Consider the following 6037-nt stretch of genomic DNA (forward strand, 5'->3'; position numbering starts at 1 on the left):
AGTTATGAGATTACCTGACAATGTTATATTATCTCAAAACTGATGTGGCGGTAATGTTTCAACGTAATGTGATTACTCCCATTTTCTTAGATAATCTTAGATTACCTTGATTATTCTAACTTTGACCATGTTAACTAATAATAATAATAATAATAATAATAATAATAATAATAATAATAATAATAATAATAATAATAATAATAATAATAATAATAATAATAATAATATTGTCAATTATATGTTGGGTTTTTGGACAAAAATAAAAATACTAACAAACTCCCCCTTTGGTTATTATTTGGCAAAACAACTCGACTAAGTACCAAAACGTTTAGCTAGAAATATAAAAGAGAATAACTGATAACTGTCGCATAAAAGGGAATAAGTATGAAATACAACCCATAAACGAAATAACAGCACACAAGTCGTGCTGGATAAAAGCAAGTGACATTCTTCACAAAACATGGGGCCATCACACAAAAAACACGCCCAGATAGGGCCAGAAGATACTAGCGGTCATACAAAAAACTCCCCCCCTAAGTTTAGGCACCCCCCCTTTTTGCAAAAGATAGACAAAGGAACGATTAAGCATTCGAGGGACCTTCACTATCAGACTTCACGTTCTCAGCAACAGCAGACTCAGTCACGCTTAATCGAAGCAGAACAGTCGCAAGTTCAGTACGGGCTGCAGTGAGCTGATTCGAGATAATGCCATTAACAGTCTCTAGCTCAGACACCCGAGCCTTCAGTCGCAGGGATAGCTGAACATCTTTCGCATGTAGCGAGTCCTCATTAACTGGTGTAACATCACGGATATGCTTGTCAATCAAGAGGCGCGGATCAACAGTATAGAGCAGAGACGGAGTAATAACCTCACTTGGCATTGGTACTAGGCCCTGTATCGTCAGAACACCAAAGATAAGATTAGGATAAGGCAGTCGTACCTTCTGTTCCCTCGGATGATTCAGGGTAAGAAAATGATAGAAGATCCACTTCCCCAGATCAATGGACATTCTGGTGCCAATGCGGAACAAGAGAGCAGCCAGTTGCTTCCGAACAATATGAAAATGTGCAGAGGGAAGCCAATTGTGCAGTGCAATACGGTGGAGGATAACATATTTAGAGGTAAGCACCGAGCTGGACAGAGTGTCAATGTCACCTGTAGGCCATACTGGAGTCTGACCACCAGTAAGAGTCCTTGCAACCAAATCCCAATCTGTAATTTCTTCTTCGTCAACAGCTTTCAACCCATAGTAGTCATTTATCATGTCTGGACCGAAAACATACCACTTTCCTCTAATGAAAATCTGCTGGCACCGAGTCCCCGTAAGGTTGTCAATTTATTCATTCAGATTGCAATAAAACTCGTAAGTCAACAGCTTCGAGTAAGGGCAAATTGATGTTACAGTCTTTAGGAGGCCAACCTCACTCAGCAAGGGTAATACATCACAGACAGAATTTAACTGATTCTCATCAACTGATCGCTGAACAATATGCTCTCGTCTCACCATAGTAGACCACTTGCCTTAAGCTGTTGCAGAAACAAAGTGTGGCTTGTAAATGGTGGTGTCAGTACTATCAGAGGTAGCTTGCACATCAGGAGTCACACTCCTTCCTCTTGACCCTGTTGAAGCTTTCAACTTTCTGGTAGCAGTGGTGGAAACAGTCGCAGGGGCCTTAATATTGATAGACGATCTCAAGGTTTTAAACACTTGTTGGACAGGTGGATCACTTTCAGCCTTCACCGACTCAGCTGATCTTCGTCTTTTCTCTGGTTGAACAGTGTCAATATTATCATCACCAGTTTCCACAGCCACTCTTTCTGGAACACCTTTGCGTTTGGATTTCCTTGTTTCTCTAGCAGGAGAATGATCAGTAGGACTTGGTGAAACCGAATTGCTTGTCTTAGACATAGGAGCAAATGAAGATGCAAGAAGTTTGGAGACTTCTCTGATTTTGAATGTAGTGGAGTCTGGATGTGCTGTCTCTTCCACTGTAAGGGGTCTAATGGAGTCAGACGATGGGGCTTGTGGACCATACACTTCAGCCAGAATTTTCTCATCATCACTGTCTATCTGCAAAGAGGGATCATTAGGATGAATAACACTGTATGGCTCAGGTACTGAGGTAGAGGGTAAACCAGCAAAGTGATGAATGTGATCAAGACTTTCAGCCAAGGTAGTGGCTGTATAAACTGGAACTCCATCAATTGAACCAGAGGGACGAGGGCTTGTAGATTTTTCAGCTTCAATCTCAGCAGATAACTTAGGTGGATCAACAACCGGGCAAACCTCAACCGAGGACTTAACAACATCAGATACAGGAACAACAGAAATTGCATATCGCTCAACATCAGCAGAGTAAACAACCAGACTCAAATTTTCTATCTTATCAGATTGTTTAACTTTTTCTTCAGACTCACTGTCAAGAACAACTTTTGTAGACTCAAAATTTTCAGAAGATAACAGATGTGGATCATCAGAAAAAGAGGACTTCGCAGACAGTAACGCATTCTCATTATCAGATTGTGCAATAGGCAGAGCAGATTCAATGTCATCAGAAAGTAAATCAGCAGGCTTATCAGGGGAAATCTCAATAGGAGTTTCAGAAGTATTAGACCTATTTTGTAGAATCTCAAGACGATGTTTGGCTTCATCTTGTGCAGCTTGAAGGTAGAGAGGTCGAGCTTCTACCATTCGACACGAGACTTCTTCCGATTCCAGAGCTCTTTGGGCAAAATATTTGAGGAAAGCCCCAGCACGGTTCCCATCTTCAGGTTCAGCAATGGAGGCAGGGCTAACATTGTCACTCGCTTCAGAGGCCAACATAAGAAGATCGCTTGTATCATCGTACGACCAGTCCGCATAGAACTCCGGGTAGTCTGAAATCATCGTGGCAATGATCTCGTTGCGGAGAGCAGAGTCTAGTTTCAGCTTCTTTTTCATTGCGAGTTGGAGGAGTGTTTTCACATGCTTCGTTGCGGTTTCTGGTGAATGGATTTTCCTTCCCAACTTGATGATAATATTCCTCACTTCATCCGCCATAGTCGTGAGATTTGGGAATGTGAAGAGAGAAACCCTAGGTAGAGAATCAGTAAGAGATTAACTGAGAGCAAAGTAGTGTTTAGGACTCTTTTCCTATCAATATTGACCCGATGAAATATATAATCCCAAGGGTGTTGAACACTATTCAATGCGGCTGTCAGAATGCATGCAGCTGAGATTTGATTGACGCAACGGTATAGCTCCTTTTTAGGGATTAAACGGAAGATTTGAATTTCGAATGGGCAAATTAAATTTGGTAACCAAGGTTAAGATATTATCTTAACAGAAACAAAAGAGATATTAAAAAGAAAGTCAAAGATGTAATTTTGACCCGAGATTGAGACCATCATACACTCTCCTTTTGTATTATCATTCTGCCTTACTAATCAATCCTGCAGATTCCCAGAGCAGATCTGAGAATTTCAAACCGATTTGCGTCCGGAGGCTTAGTCAGTATGTCAGCCAATTGCTTGTCTGTTTGAATATATTCCAACTTTATCTCCTTTGATTCTACCAAATCTCTGATATAGTGATGTCTTATATCAATATGCTTCGTTCTGGAATGTTAAACTGGGTTCTTTGAAATGTTTATTGCACTGACATTGTCACAGTAAAGTGTCATAGTCCTTTGAGTGAGACCATAATCTAGAAGCATTTGCTTCATCCAAACCAGCTGAGTGCAACATCCTCCAGCTACTATATATTCTGCCTCTGCAGTACTTAGCGAGATAAAATTATGTTTCTTGCTTAGCCATGATACCAAATTCTTACCCACAAAGAAGCATCCACCTGATGTACTCTTTCTGTCGTCAATATTTCCTGCCCAATCAGCATCACAATATGCAATCAGACTGAGTTCAATATCCTTGGAATACCATATCCCATATTGAATTGTTCTCTTGATGTATTTCAAGATCTATTTAGCAGCTATCAAATGTAACTCTTTGGGATCAGATTGATATCTTGCAAACATTCCAACACTGAACATTATATCTGGTCGACTGGCGGTTAAGTAGAGCAGACTTCCAATCAGACTTCGATAAACTGTGTTATCAACTGATGGACCAGTATCATCTTTTGATACCTTTGTGGAGGTGGAAATAGGAGTCTTGGGTGTTTTGCATGATTCCAGATCGAACTTTTTGACCAAATTCTTAGCATACTTTTCTTGTGAGATAAAGTAGCCTTCAAGACTCTATTTAACTTGAAGCCCTAGAAAATAAGTCAGTTGACCAACCATGGACATTTCAAATTCTTCCTTCAGAACCTTCACTAAGTCATCAGTATATTTCTGTAGGGTAGATCCGAAGACAATATCATCTACATAAATCTGAGCTATAGTAACATGACTTCCAGTGGTTTTAACAAACAAGGTTTTATCGACACTCCCTTGATTATACCCATCATGCAGCAGATACTGTGTCAGATGTTCGTACCATGCCTTTGGAGCTTGTTTGAGCCCATAGAGAGCTTTTCTGAGCTTGTATACATGCGTTGGATGAACTGGGTCTTCAAATCCATTAGGTTGTGCCACATAAATATCTTCATGCAGGTACCCATTCAAGAACGTTGTCTTAACATCCATCTGAAATAGTGTGAATCCCAGAATACACGCTACTGCCAATAAGATTCTGATTGACTCCAGTCTTGCAACAGGAGCAAACGTTTCATCATAGTCAATTCCCTCTATTTGGGTATATCCTTGAGCAACTAAACGAGCCTTGAAGATCCACTTTGTTCCGATTATGTTAACTCGGTCAGGTCTTGGTACCAGATCCCAAACATGATTTCGTTCAAACTGGTGTAATTCCTCTTGCATTGCCTTAACCCATAAGTCATCCTCCAAGGCTTCCTTCACATTTTTTGGTTCTATTTTTGAGGTGTAGCAAGCAAAGCCGGATATTTCTATCAGATTGCTTCTCATCTGACTCCTGGTGTTCATTCCATTTGATGGATTACCAATTATGTTGTCTGATGGATGATTTTTCTGAGGTCTGGTGGACTTATTTTTGCCATCACCATCCGAGAGAGAGTTCTCCTGTTCAGGGCTATCTTTATCTTCTTTTGATGAATCATGTGTGTCAGACAGTTTGGTTTTCTCAGCTGTTTTTAACGACTCACATATAGGGAGATCTGTCTCTGGATCAATGACCGATATTTCATATGATTCTTCTGGATTATTATCTATAACAGCATTCACAGATTCCATGACTGATTGAGTTCTCTTGTTGTAAACTCTATAAGCTCGACTATTTGGAGAGTATCCAAGAAAGATGCCCTCATCACTCTTGGGTTCAAACTTTCCTCTTTGTTCCCTATCGATTAGAACATAGCATCTTGTTCCAAACACATGAAAGTACTTCAAATTTGACTTCTTCCCTTTCCATATCTCATACGGTGTCTTAGACGTACCTAGTCTGAGATAGACTCTATTCACTGTATGACATGCTATGTGCACTGCTTCAGCCAAAAAACGTTGTGGCAGATGCGATGCGTGTAACATCACTCTAGCCATTTCTTGCAAGGTCCAATTCTTTCTTTCCACCAAACCATTGTGTTGTGCTGTTCTAGGAGCCGAGAACTCATGAGCTATCCCATTTTCGGAACAGAAATCTGAGTATAGGGAGTTTTCAAACTCTTTCCCATGATCACTTCTCAGTCTTTGGATTTTGATAATGGGCTCGTCTTTTTTGTTTTGTACTCTTATGCATAGAGTTTTGAAAGCATTGAATGCCTCAGATTTTTCTCTCAGAAAGTATACCCAACTGAAACGAGAGAAATCATCTACACACACAAAGATGTATTTCTTTCCGCCAATGCTTTCAGTCTGAGTTGGTCCAATAAGGTCTATATGAACCAGTTCTAGATATCTCTCAGTAGTGATTATCTTTACTGCTTTGTGAGGAGCTCTTATTTGCTTTCCAATGGCACATGCACCACAAAATCCTTCCTGTTCTATTTTGAGTTTAGGTATCCCACGTACATCATCTAATTTT

Source organism: Ipomoea nil, unplaced genomic scaffold (assembly GCF_001879475.1).
Source record: "Ipomoea nil cultivar Tokyo-kokei standard unplaced genomic scaffold, Asagao_1.1 scaffold0276, whole genome shotgun sequence".
Lineage (NCBI taxonomy): Eukaryota > Viridiplantae > Streptophyta > Magnoliopsida > Solanales > Convolvulaceae > Ipomoea > Ipomoea nil.